Consider the following 14,094-nt stretch of genomic DNA (forward strand, 5'->3'; position numbering starts at 1 on the left):
GGAAAATGTCTCTTCCAGTCAGTCCATTGCCGGTTTTTAAGTGGATTATTTGCTGTTTTGCGATGGGGAAATATGGGTTCCTCATACATATTGGATATTATTTTTTATCAGATATGTGGGTGGCAAATACTTTTTCTCATTCTGTAGGCTGCCTTTTCAGTTTATTGATTGTTTCCTTTGTTGCCCAGAAGCTCTTCAGTTTGATGTAGTCTGATAAGCTTACTTTAGTTTCTGTCCCCGTGCTTCTGGTGTTTTACCTAAGCTATCAATCATTGCCAAGGTCAATGTCAAGGAGCTTTTCCCGAAGGGGTTCTTCTAGGAGTTTTATGGTTTCAGGACTCACATTCAAGGCGTTAATCCATTGCAGGTTAATTTTTGTGAGTGGTGCCACGTAGAGGTCCGGTTTCATTCGTCTGCACGTAGATAATCCGTTTCACCAACAGCATTTTGCGAGGAGATTATCGTGTCCCCACTGCACCTTCTTGGCACTCTTGTAAATATTAGTAGAATGTCGTATGTGTGAGTTTATGTCCGGACTCTCGATGATGTGTGACTAGTGTATGTGCCTGTTGTTTATGCCAGTATCTTGTTGCTTTCATTTCTATAGCTGTGTAATGTAGTCTTGGAGAGCAGATCATTCACTTCCTTGGTTGAATTTATTCCTCAGTATTCTGCTGTGTTAGATGCTATTGTAAATGAGATTCTTTTCTGTGTTTCTTATTCGGACACTTCGTTGTCAGTGTATAAAAACACATCTGATTTCTGTATGTTGAATTGTTTTCATCCTTTCCCTCTACAGAATTCATTTATTGGTTAATTTTTTTTTTCTGTAGAGCATTTAGGATGTTCTGTATAAAACCACGTCAGCTGCAAACATGGCTAATTTCACTTCTTCCTTTCTAATTTGGACGCCTTTTCGTTTTCCAGTTTTTTTCTTTTCTGATTTTTGCCCATTATCTTGAAACAAAGGAAAAAAGCGAAGCATAACATATCAAATAGAGATCAGGAGACATTGATGACATAAATAAATAAAACAATGGCCCATATCTTGATTTGAAATAATTAATTATGTGAAAATGTCCATATGACCAAACGTCATGTACACAGCCCATGCGGTCCCAATCAAAATTACAGTGGCAATTTTTGCAGAAATAGGAAAAAAGGACTATCTTGCAATTTGGAATCACAGATGACCCTGAAGAGCCAAACCAACCCCGGGAAAGAGGAAGAAACTTGGAGGCATCGCACGTCCTGACTGCAAGCTGTATGACAAACATATTGTAATCAGAACAGTATGGTTCACAATACGCACGTAGACTGTGAAACAAAACGGAGAAGCCAGGCCATCTCACACGGATATGGTCAAATTATTTTGGGCAAGGGTGCCCAGAACGCACAATGGGGGAAGAAGAGTCTCTTCAATGAATGATGCTAGTGTTGTGTCCAGAATAACCAGACCCAACTTGAGTGCTCTTAACCAGGAGACAGTTTATTAGCCGGCGGCTGTCCTTGCAAAGGAGCAGCCCCGAAATGCCAAGATACAAGGTTTTTAAGCCCCAAATCCCATTCCTCATTCTGTCTTAAACACAAAGGTCCGTCTTTCTCCTATTCACTACCTGTCAACCCACTGGTCAGGTGTGCAAGCGGGAAGTACAGAAGCAGAAAGCTTGTGTTAGAATGTTATGTTCCTATGGGTGATGGCCTATGTTCCCATGGACGATAGCCAGTGTTCCCATGGGCGATGGCCAAACAGTAATTTTCAGCTTATATACAATTGATTATTTTTCAGGCCACGCAAGCAAGCAAGGTTACACAGGCTAAAATTGGCAGTTAGCGTATGATCTCATTGTTACAGGTTTCATGATTAACAGAATGTGGTTAGGGGTTCCAGAAACTAGGCCGAAGTTATAGACTTCCTTTGTCCAGTTTCAGGTTTTAATTATTCTTTAACCCTTTCACATTTCAGCAGGCCATTACATTCCCCACTGGTTTTCTTTAGAATGTCTCAATCTTCGAGTCAGAAGTCGGGATTTCTGGCCAATGGGTTGGGGCTGACGCTCCTAAAATTAAAATCTTTGCCCCAGTTATATTGGATTGGATTAAACTCTTAACCCATTTGATCAAGCATGGCCCAAAGGTCAGTAATAACAGCAGAATTATCAATGGTCCTGCTATAGCCGACAATAACGTGGTTAACCAAGATTTTCCATTAAACCAAGATTCATACCAGTTGCTTCCTTGCTTTAACTTCTCATTTCTGTCTTTTACTCTTTGTCTAATTAATGCTAAACTATCCCTAATAATTCCAGAATGATTAACATAAAAACAGCAAGTTTCTCCTAGTGCTACACACAAACCTCCTTGCTTAAGAAATAAGAGGTCTAAACCTCTTCTATTCTGCAGTACTACTTCAGCTAAAGAATTAAGAGATGTTTCAAGATGATTAATTGATTTCTCTAGAGTGCTTAAATCGTCATTAATCTGCTTTGTGAGCCAGGCTATACCTTGGTTCCCTGTAACCAAAGCAGCAGTCCCAATTGCAGCTGATCCTGCCACTCCTAGGCCAACTAGGAGCGGCACAAGCAGTGGAACTGCTCGCTTACGCCGAGGATAGTTATATCCTCCCCACAAATCCATTGCTTGTCTTCCTTCTTGTCCGCTCATCATATACACCTGAGGTATAACATGAACCAGCACACAAAATCCAGTATTATTTTTCCAATAGTTAAGATTAATACAGGGAGTTAAACCAGTATTACAAGCAAACCAAGTGCCACTAGGGGCCGCTAAATAAGTAGAAGAGGTGCTATTTACTAAAATAGATGATTTACAATTTTCCTTATACCTAGATTTATCAACTCTATAAGTGTTAGTATACACACAAGTTCCCTTTCCTTGTAAATCTCCCAACGTTACAGATGGGTTTTTGGTTCCCCAAGGGCAAATAGTAACATTCGGAGATGTTACATTCCTAATAGCAGTTTGATCTGTGCCAAGGTTAGCAATGACACCAAGTCCTACATAATAAGGTGGGGCAGGGTTCAGACAAAACCAGCAATCCTTTGTAGCATTTGAGTTACTGTCATTAGCAAACTTATAAACATTATTCAGCACGGTCAAGACAGATTCAGGAGTATCCCTGGGGGGTCTATAAGGCTGTCTAGGTCTATGTCCTCTGTTGGCATTATTAGTGCTCCTAGTAATTGCTGACTGTGTAGGAGTTAAGGCGCTTAACCCTCCGTCATTAGGCCTAACAGGACCTAGAACTAACGGTGGCATCCTGACAGGCTTTTCCTGTATTGTTATTAACACTCCAGGATCAGTTCCAAAAACATACAACCTTAATCCCCAGGTTTTTCCACTCACCCAAGATGGATCTTCCCAATTTTTGACAGTAAAAATGACAGGATTGCATTTCCCTGCTGTGGCACAGGAAGACTGACTAGGTCGTGTAAGAGTCAGAAAGGGGTCTGTGTTCTCCCAAGGGGCTATGTTCTCACAACCCCAAGGGCCACAATAATATTGGTTTAGCTTATGGCAAGTGCTTTGGCCTTCTCTGGGACACATATATAACTGTACTTGTTGAATACCTCTTTCTTTGTCCTCCCTGGCACAACCATACCAGGGGCCAGATAAAAAATTAGCTCCTGGACCTCTAGGCAAGTCATCACTTATAAAATTAAATTTCTTTCCTAATATATCACACAAATCCACATGAAATGTAGGCTGGTACATAGTCTGGTTTACTAATATGGGGATGCCTGTTTCTGATTTAATTAGTTCCCATTTAGCCTGTTGAGGTTGATGAGGGTTCCCTTTTACATTATTGATAACAATTAACCCAATTATAATTATTCCCGCGAGAGTCTTATCTTGAGTGGATCCTCTGTGGGTGTTGCCTTCCATTTCTCTGTCTCCGGGGGAGGTTGAGCTGTCTTAAGGCGGGTATGGTGAATCCAATGTCTTTTTCCTGCAACTTTGACAGCCGTCGGTGTGGTCAGGATTACTGGAAACGGACCATCCCACCGGGGCTCTAGGCTAGCAGGCTGGATCTTCTTTATCCACACCCAATCGCCTGGATGATGTGGGTGAGGCTGTGATGTCCCCGGAGTCGGTCTAGCAGCTTTAATCAAGCCCTTGACTTGATTTTGGGTTTGTTGCAAGGCCTGTAGAGACTTAAGGAGACTTGTATTATTACTCATTGTAACCTTTTCAATTCCAATTTTAGGGAGTAAAGGGGGAGGTCTCCCAAACATTATTTCATAAGGGGAAATTCCCATAATATATGGAGTACACCGGGCCCGTAACAAAGCAAACGGAAGAAGGCTCACCCAATTCTCCCCAGTTTCCAGCTTAAATTTAGTTAAAGTTTCCTTAAGTGTTCTATTCATCCTTTCTACTTGTCCTGAACTCTGAGGTCTGTAAATACAATGTAATTTCCAATTAATCCCTAATACCTTAGCTAACATTTGACTTGTTTGGGCAATGAATGCCGGGCCATTGTCGGACCCCAATGATAAGGGCAAGCCAAATCGAGGAATTAATTTCTTAGCTACTACTTGTGCAGTTTTCTTCTTTGTGGGGAAGGCCTCAGTCCATCCAGAATAGGTGTCAATGAATACCAGAAGATATTTAAATCCAAAAGTGCCAGGAGCAACTTCTGTAAAGTCCACTTCCCAATGCTCTCCAGGAGCTTGTCCTCTTAATCGAGTGCCGATATTTTCCTTTGGGATGGGGCGAGAGTTGACCTGTGCACATATTGGGCATCGTGCACTCACGTCCCGAGCCTTTGAGGTTAGTCCAGGAATATAATAGTCTCTTTTTAGCAGTTCAATTAACTTAGTTCCTCCAGGATGGGTAGCATTATGCATCTGGCTAATTAAGGTGTTACCAAGCGCAGCAGGGAGGACCGGCCTTCCATCTGGAATCCAAAGCCACCCATGTTCAAACTTCCCGTGCAGTTGCTTCCCCAACTCTATATCTTGGGGGCTATAGTTTGGAGCCTGTACCAAGGGGGGCACAAGAAGGGGACCAATTATGACGTTAGTCCCCACTGGTTTTCTGGCAGCATCCTTTGCTATCTGATCTGCAAAGGAATTTCCTTGTGCCACCTCAGTCTCTGCATTTCGGTGTCCAGGACAATGAATTATGGCTACTCTTTTTGGTAGCCAAATGGCTTCTAACAGGGCTAAGATCTCTTCCCTATTTTTAATTTCTTTGCCTCCTGATGTTAAAAGTCCTCTTTCCTTATATAAAGCTCCATGTATGTGGGCAGTAGCAAAGGCATATCTACTGTCAGTATAGATGTTTACAGTTTTATCCTTTCCCCACCGTAAAGCTTGTGTTAGAGCTATAAGTTCAGCCCTCTGTGCCGATGTCCCATGGCTTAGGGCCTGTGCCTATATCACATCCCTGACTGTTACTACGGCTGCCCCGGCATACCTTACTCCGTCGGATACAAAACTGCTTCCATTGGTAAATAATACCGCATCCGGTTTAGGCCACGGCTCATCCTTCAAGTCTGGCCGTAGTCCAGTTACCTGCTCAAGGTGCTGAACACAGTGATGCAATGGAGCTTGCGGGTCATCATCCGGGAGCAGCGTGGCAGGGTTCAGGGCTGCAGTTTTCAAAAACTGGGTCTGTGGGGGGTTAAGCAACAGTACCTGGTACTGAGTAATCCGGGCGTTGGAAATCCATCTTTCAGGAGGGCTGCGCAGCATGGCTTCAACTGCATGTGGAGCCACGATTTTAATATTTTGGCCCAAGGTCAATTTAAAGCGTCTTTGGTCAATATAGCAGTAGCAGCTAGTGCTCTCAGGCAACTAGGCCTTCCTCCAGCCACCGGATCTAGTCTCTTTGAGAGATATGCCACTGGTTGCTTAAATAGTGGCTTTTAATTTCTGGAGCAAATCTCTTCCGAGCAAAGGAAAGGGACGTTCAGGCATAACTAAAAACGAATGCGTGATGGTTCCCTTTCCCAAGTCAGTAATTTTTGCCTGTGTCCATGGGTATGCCTTCCCTTTCCCAGTGGCTCCTTGAATTACAGTCTTTTCTTTGGATAATAGACCAGCAGTTTCTGTTAAAACTGAGTAAGTTGCACCAGTATCAGCTAAAAAGTTCACAGGTTTGCCCCCTACTTGCAAAGTTACCTTGGGCTCTCAGGGGCTCATTAGATAAGAGCCCTGACGCCCCTATTCATCTTCCAAAAGAATGAGGGGCCTTTTTTCTTCTCACCTCCTGGTTGCTCCTTTTCAGGGCACTCATTCTTCCAATGTCCTTTCTTTTTGCAAATAGCACATTGGTCTCTTCCTAGCCTAGGTTTTCTATTTTGGCCTTCTTCGTTGCTAGGTCCCCCTCTATGGTTAGGGTTTTTTGTGTTTTTTTTTTTTTTTTTTTCCCCAAGGAGTTCGGTTTCCTTGTCGTCCCACAAACATGACCTTTTGCACACCGTCCCTATTGTTAAAGACCTTCTAAGCTATTTCTAATAATTTGGATAAATTTTCTCCCTCAAAACCTTCCAATCTCTGTAACTTCTTTCTAATGTCAGGGGCCGACTTGCTAACAAAGGCCAAATTAATGGCTCTTCTATTGTTGGGGTCCTCCGGGTCAATAGGTGTATATAAGCGGTAAGACTCTAATAGTCTTTCCAAGAATGCTGCAGGTGACTCGTCCTTAGTCTGAATTACTTCACTTACCTTGGACAGATTTATTGGTCTACGTGCAGCAGCCCGGAGTCCCTGTAGCAGAAACTGGCGATACCTTAGGAGAGCCTCCTTACCTTGATCTGTATTTGGATCCCACTGGGGACGTTGAGTCGGAAACACAGCCTGTAACCTGGTTAAGTCTGCTGTGGGCTGCCCATTTGGGTCTGTTACTCCTCTAGCCGCCTCCCGCAAAATTCTTTCCTTTTCTTCAGTAGTGAATAAGACCTGTAAGAGCTGTTGGCAATCATCCCAAGTGGGCTGATGGGTAAAGAAAATAGACTCTAAAAGGGAGGTTAGTCCTTGTGGTTTCTCTGAAAAGGATGGCGTTTGTAATTTCCAATTATATAAATCACTAGTACTGAATGGCGAGTAGATGACAGTAGGCTCACCTCCACCTCCTGGAATCACCTTCAATGGGGCTTGAACAGATACTGGCTCTTTTCAGGGAGGTCGAATCAGGGGAAGGTGGCCTACGACCCCTAGACCGGGTTACAGGAGGTTCCGGTCCCTCCGGAGGAGGACGTCTACCCCCATTTCCATTATAGGGTGGCGGATACCAGTCATCCTCCGAGGGAGGTCCCTGCAACACCGGTGGGGGCTTCTTAAAACCCTGGGGTATGGCTGCCATTACAGTAACGGGTGCACGACTGCAATTCTGTAAGTATTTAGGGGCATCAGAAACAACATCAATCCAAACATCAATATAAGGAATTTGGTCAGGATGCCCAGGGTTTCCATAAATCACACCTCGAACCCGGAATGCAGTCTGCATGTTAAATGATCCCTCGGAGGGCCATCCTACTCCGAAGGTCGGCCAATCTAATTGACAAAAGCGCTGCAAATCAAAAGGGGTTACTGAAGCACCATAGGCCCTTGCCCTACGACGAAAATCTTTAAAGTTGTTAAGCATGCACTGTAACGGAGTTAGTTTGCCCTGTGATTGTCCCATAGTTCCACAATAAAGCACACGAAGCAAAACAAAACCAGACAGACACAGACTAACAAACCAGAACAGGACTGAGAAAACTGTCGTCACAGTCTCAGTCGACCGCCGACCTTACTTGTCGCGTCCGACGTCCGCACGGTCCCTGGGCCCCCTACCAGAAACTGCCTCAGCACTCCCAGGATCGTGCTCCGCAAAGCGAGAAACCACAGGCGGCGGGCTAGGGCGAGTGCCCTAGAGGCCTCCCCAACCGCAAATGGTCCAACGCCCCGGTGCACTGATCAATTTTCCCACAACGAGAAGATCTCGCTGGGGCCTCCAAATGTTGTGTCCAGAATAACCAGACCCAACTTGAGTGCTCTTAACCAGGAGACAGTTTATTAGCCGGCGGCTGTCCTTGCAAAGGAGCAGCCCCGAAATGCCAAGATACAAGGTTTTTAAGCCCCAAATCCCATTCCTCATTCTGTCTTAAACACAAAGGTCCGTCTTTCTCCTATTCACTACCTGTCAACCCACTGGTCAGGTGTGCAAGCGGGAAGTACAGAAGCAGAAAGCTTGTGTTAGAATGTTATGTTCCTATGGGTGATGGCCTATGTTCCCATGGACGATAGCCAGTGTTCCCATGGGCGATGGCCAAACAGTAATTTTCAGCTTATATACAATTGATTATTTTTCATGCCACGCAAGCAAGCAGGGTTACACAGGCTAAAATTGGCAGTTAGGGTATGAGCTCATTGTTACAGGTTTCATGATTAACAGAATGTGGTTAGGGGTTCCAGAAACTAGGCCGAAGTTATAGACTTCCTTTGTCCAGTTTCAGGTTTTAATTATTCTTTAACCCTTTCACATTTCAGCAGGCCATTACACTAGGAAAACTGGATAACCACATGAAGGATAAAGAATCTGGACTCTCTTTTACACCCCTCCCCAAAATTAATGCGAGGTGAATCCAAGACCCGAATGGAAGCCCCGAATCCCTAAAACTCCTAGAAGAAAACGGATTCAAATTTCGACCCCAATAACAACCAGTTGAGCACATGTAGCCTAGAGAGAATTCTTCCGCGTCTTACAGTATCGATGTGTTCCCCCGTATGTAATTACACGAACTAGGTTGTGGGCAGATATCAGGTTGTGGGGTCAGCCTCCATCCCGTGACCGTATATAGGGGCTTCCTAAATCCAAATTAACGTTTTGCGATAGGCTCTTTTCTAAGTCAATATGTGCCTCCACTTTGCATCCTGAATTTATGTGTGCCCCACAAATATTTCTCCACAATTACAGTTACAGGAGATGCACTGACTTGCACAAATATTCTCTCGTCTTAGCATGCTTCCCTCCCAGCAATAAGACTTCCTTCAGTAGTCCTAGAACCATGGTTTCTTGTGTGGACAACATTCCTCAACTTAAACCGCACTGAAAAATTTGGTCAACTGCATTTTTCCGGCTTATTTATATAGCGATGCCATATCACAAAATCACCGCAGCACACGTATAGGCATACCTCGGAGATACTGTGGACCTGCGCAAGACCATTGCAACAAAGCAAGTTGTAATCTTTCTGCTAGGAGAGGGCCTTGCCTACGATTTGTAAAAGATGCAACATCTGTGGAGTAGAACAAAGTGAAGCACAATAAAGCAGAGTATGCCTCTATAGCTTATTTGTACATTTATAGCGCCAGAATTTGGGGGAAAGGATATTTCCAGCACAGGTAGCATATACAATACACCAGGAATTATGTCCCATGCAAATTAACAATACGAGAGGGCTTGTTTTCAAAATTATTTTAGGGGATATGAAAGGAAAAGGAAAAAAATAAAAACACATCGCCTTAACATTCTGCTTTCGAAAAGTCTCTGCTGTTCTGATCTGCACCAAGGAGTTCTCCACCTAGAGAAAGCTAAGTGCTTTATCACCGCGCCCTGCACGTTTCCCCTCAACACAAGTGGGACACCAGTCTCACCTCTCAATCGTTTCTGTTCAGGATTCTTTGGCCAGTACCCAGTTGGGCCGGGTCAATATGCTGGGGTGTTTTACGATTTCTTCTGGACACCCTAATCATTTCCACTGTCTAAAACTCAAGGATGGATAAAATAGTGATACCAGGTTAAAGATTTATATTGTCCTTAAACCACTCGTGGTAAATACTATTGACGGGGCTTATTATTTCTTTTGACGGAAGCGCAATGTAACGTAGAGTGTGGCTTAAGGGGCCTTCTAGGAATTTGCAAACTTTCTTTAAGACATCGAGGCTGGGAAGAAGCCCAGGTGTCTTGAACCTAGATTCTGATAACTTAAAGCCAATGATGATTATTATATGCATCCATTTCTCAACACTGGCAAGTGTTCTGCTAAGCCCTTGTATATCTCTTATCTGAATGAAACCACCATCAAGAGCATTATGAGGTCACATCAACAGCCGCTGTCATTTTTAAGATGGATAACGAAGTCTAGCAAGAGGTACTCTAACTGGCCAAGGTTTTGTAGCTACTAAGGGGGCAAAACCCTAAAGCTAGGGATCCAGTCGTAAGATACCTGAAGATATCTACCATTATCCCACTTACTGAAAGATGACCTCGTACTGCAAAAGTTAACGGAATCATACCTGGTCTACTTCTTGACCTGCAAGTAGCATCTAAGAGACAAACATTTAAGAATGAAAACACAAAAAGCAATGAAAGAGAAAACCTAAAGCGAAGCAAAAAACCCCGAAAAGTACGATCAAATACTGACTGGCATAACGGAAAATGTAAGACTGATATGGTAAGGCGACCAGAATATCTGGGCGTAGGCTGTTACAGGAAAACACATAGCGGCATGAGGGCATGCTCAGTGACTTCGCGTTAGAGAAACAAAACAGAGGCTAGTGTGGCTGGAGAAAAACTGATTTCTTCGTTCAACACATATCCAAGACTTCATTGAGCCTGACGCTACTACAGGAAAGTGGCAGACGGTAATGAACAATAAACAAATATCTCTGCCCTCCCGGAATCTACATGTTTCCAGCATGGCAAATGGACAATTAAAAACAAAAAAACAAAAACAAAAACATAAACAGACCCCAGCACAGGAATAAAATATATTGTAGGCAAAGGTGGTAAATAGTGTGAAAAAGAAAAAGACACAAATATGGAAGATGTGGAATCCGGACTGTGAAGTGAGGGTGAAAAACACTTATTAGCTATCCCTGTCATTGATAGGATGATTATTGGACGGGTGGGAGTTTTCTCCTTTGTGCTGCTTTGGTCAGGTGTCCAGGCAAATGCTGTGATGGCTTCACTACCCAGAGGTCAGAACTCATTTTCCTATCTTTGGCGGGGCTCGACTCCTTCTTTACTGTGTTCGAGCACCCGGAACACTATAATGTCTGACAGCTTTTCTCATCCAGTGGCCACTCACTTTTAAGTAAACATATGCTGCGTAGCTGACAAATTTACACGTTAGTTCTCTGGGTTTGACACCCGGCCTGATAGAGCCCCGGGCTGGACAGCGCACAGATTACGCACAGAGACTGCGCGCCCCACTCCCCACCTTGCATTCAAGGGGGAGGGGGGTCAAAGCCCGTAGGGCTCAGCGTAATCACAACCTTTTCACCCCTGCGGAATCCTCCAGGACTCGGTTCCTCGGGGCGGGTCAGGAGTCTGGTCCCACCTCCCAGGACGGAGCTGATTGAGCGAAAGGAGGGGTCAGCTGACCAAAGCTGCACCAATCGCAGTCCTCGCGGGGCTGCTCGACTTCGAGAAGGAACCGTTAGTCGCCGGGCGCTAGAGTGAGCGGCCTTTTTGGGGGGCGAGCTTCGGAGGTAAAGTAATGGGCTCTCGCTGCTGAGGTCGTGGGTGGGTGCCAAGCTTTGTCCATCTCTTCTTCGAACCAGGTAAATTACAACAGTATCCTTTCTACAGGTTACACCCATATTTGCCGAAAGGATCCAAGGTCAAGGTTCGGTTTAATGAAAAGGCAATCCAAGTGGATTGCTCACCAGAACCATTGCCCTGTCCACCCTGTATGCGTCCTCCAGCCTCTCGTGGGATTCGCTTTAATCGAATGGCCGATCATGTCACGCTCTCCCTTTAAAATCCCTCGAGCAGCCTTTTCTCTCCGGAAAAAAAAAAAAAAATCATGTTGTTCCTTTGCGTGTGAGTTTTGTTTCGGGTTGGTTTTCACATCCCAGACTTTAAATTGTACACACTGAATTGGAGACAGTATGCATATCCCCATTGTATTTCATTTCCTGTATACGTAAACGTGCTTTTCTCTTCTGAGGAGCAAGTAAATACTCATCGACATCTTGGCGATGTCGGCAGTTTCGTTTATTGCAGTGGGCTCCTTGAAGCAGTTTGAACTCCTTTTTTAATGGATGATGCGCTGTGAGCTTTTATGCATCTTTCTATTCGTCCTCCTCACTCTATTTTATAAGGTTAACCTGTTACTGAGCAGTGTCATTTATGGAATAAGCCTTCCGTTAACCACCGATGTTGTCATTTTTCTTTATTTTGAAATAATTAAGACCTACAGAAAGGTTGCAAAAAATAGTTCAGAAAGTCTTCGCGCATATGTCCTTGACGTTAACATCTCACCTGCCGTAGGTGGGTGATCAGAATTAGGAGATTAACGTCGATGCAGTAGTATTAACCGATCTAGTTACTTTCTGTGAATTTCACTGTTGTCCTACTGCTGCCCCTTTCCTTTTCCAGGACCCAGGTCACCGCATTGTGTTTGGCCATCATTTCTCCTCAAGCTCCTCTGAACTGACAGTTAGTCAGTCTTCTGGCTCTCTCACAACCCTGTTGAAGATACTGGTCAAGTATTTTATTGAATGTTTGTCCGTTTCGGTGTGTCTCGTTTTTCCTTATGATTGGATTGGAGTTATACACCTTTGGCAAGAACGCCTATTTTGTTCTCCAGCCCTCCTCTCCCATGCTGATGGAGGGATTTCCGCCCTAGTGTTATGGGGGTGGCTGAACACGGGACACAAGATGCACAGCAGTTTATCAGTACCATTTACTCACGGCTTAGTGGAGGGGAACATTGCAGGGCAGGTAGAGCCTCACAGGTGCTGCCCTCTGGAAGAGAGTGCACAGGCAGAGCGGGTGCGGGACGGTCTGTGTAGTAACGAGAGGATGAAGGGCCCCTTGGTTCACGTGGGAGGGTGTGACTGGCCTATTTGAATAATTCTGTGAGCTGGTAGGGAACTGAATCCCGCTACACGGGGATCAGCAGGCACCGTGCCTAGGTCCCATGATGAGGGCTGTTTGGCAAGGAGACCTTCTCTGTGGGAGCACAGTAGGCAAGGAGATCTGCGCTTAGGCCATTTCCACCCCTCTGGGTATTCCCAAGATGTCAGGTCGCGTGTATTGTTGGCCCTTAATAGCACAATGCTGCAAAAGTGATTGTATTTCCTTCTCAGTGCATCATGTTCAGGATGTTTATGTGTTGTATTACTGACGATCATCTTCTTGATCACTTATTAAAGGTGTTGGCATTTATGGTGCTCCATTGTAACGGTTCTATATTCCCAATTGTAAGTAATCCTCATTGCGTAGGAGACACTCGAAAATGGAAAAATCCTGTTTCTTCTCAGACTCTTACTCACTACTTTTGGAATCCGTCTGGGCATCTCGACGACAACAGTTGACACCTAATGGCGCCTTTATGCTTCCCTCATTGCTACAACATTCGTTCATAGGCATCCTCCTGAAGAGCTGTCCGTTCTCCCCTATTTAGTTATAAATCTTTAAATTATCAATAAGAATTATGTCGTAAAATGTAATTCAGATTACTGATTCCAACAATTCACTCCCATAACGTGTATCAATCTTGGCTCATTTGTAACTGTGAGTTATAATCTAATTACACTTGACCTTTCCACAACACAGGTTTGAACTACGTTTCTCCACTGGTAGGCAGGGCCACCGAAACACAGATTTTTTTTTTCTTACACTAAATAGGGTGGGCCCTTCCTACCCGTGGGTTTCGCATCCACTGATTCAACCAAGCACAGATCGAAAACGGTATTTTCGCATTGTCAGTCGTGGTTTCCCATCTGCGGGTTAGTTGAGCTCCCGGTTGTTTAGGGCCCGCCGTAGTCAAGTTTTGGGGCAGTCGGAAGTTATGCCTGGGATTTCGACTATGCCAGGGTGGCGCTCCTGTCCCGTGCTTTGTTCACATGTGAACTGTATATCATCATTTATTTCCTTCCTTGAATTGTCCTAGCTTTGGCCATTGGGAGCTCCTTTGGGTTAGACCTGTGTCCATTTGACACAGCCGTTTGGTTTTGTGTACACTTCCTTCCTCGCCGGCCCCCTCTGATGGTCATGTTCTTCTTGTGTTTCTTCCCTCACCATAGTCCTGAAATCAAACCGCTCGTTTAAGGAGCCGTGGTTCCTCTTCCTGGAGAACGACATTTAGAAAGCTATAGCTCCGTGTGTGTCCATTGCTACTGGGGCTTC

At 44.5% G+C, this 14,094-nt stretch overlaps 1 long non-coding RNA gene across 1 annotated transcript; it reads right to left on the reverse strand.

Moving 5' to 3' along the window:
* Nucleotides 1–6,318: 6,318 nt before the first annotated feature.
* LOC105311418 lies at nucleotides 6,319–7,701 on the reverse strand. The gene is made up of 2 exons (XR_897674.2): nucleotides 7,452–7,701; nucleotides 6,319–6,938 (listed from the first exon to the last, which is right to left on the reverse strand). It is a non-coding gene; the product is annotated as an uncharacterized LOC105311418 (long non-coding RNA).
* Nucleotides 7,702–14,094: the final 6,393 nt, after the last annotated feature.

The sequence above is a fragment of the Pteropus vampyrus genome, unplaced genomic scaffold (assembly GCF_000151845.1).
Source record: "Pteropus vampyrus isolate Shadow unplaced genomic scaffold, Pvam_2.0 Scaffold1000003874, whole genome shotgun sequence".
Lineage (NCBI taxonomy): Eukaryota > Metazoa > Chordata > Mammalia > Chiroptera > Pteropodidae > Pteropus > Pteropus vampyrus.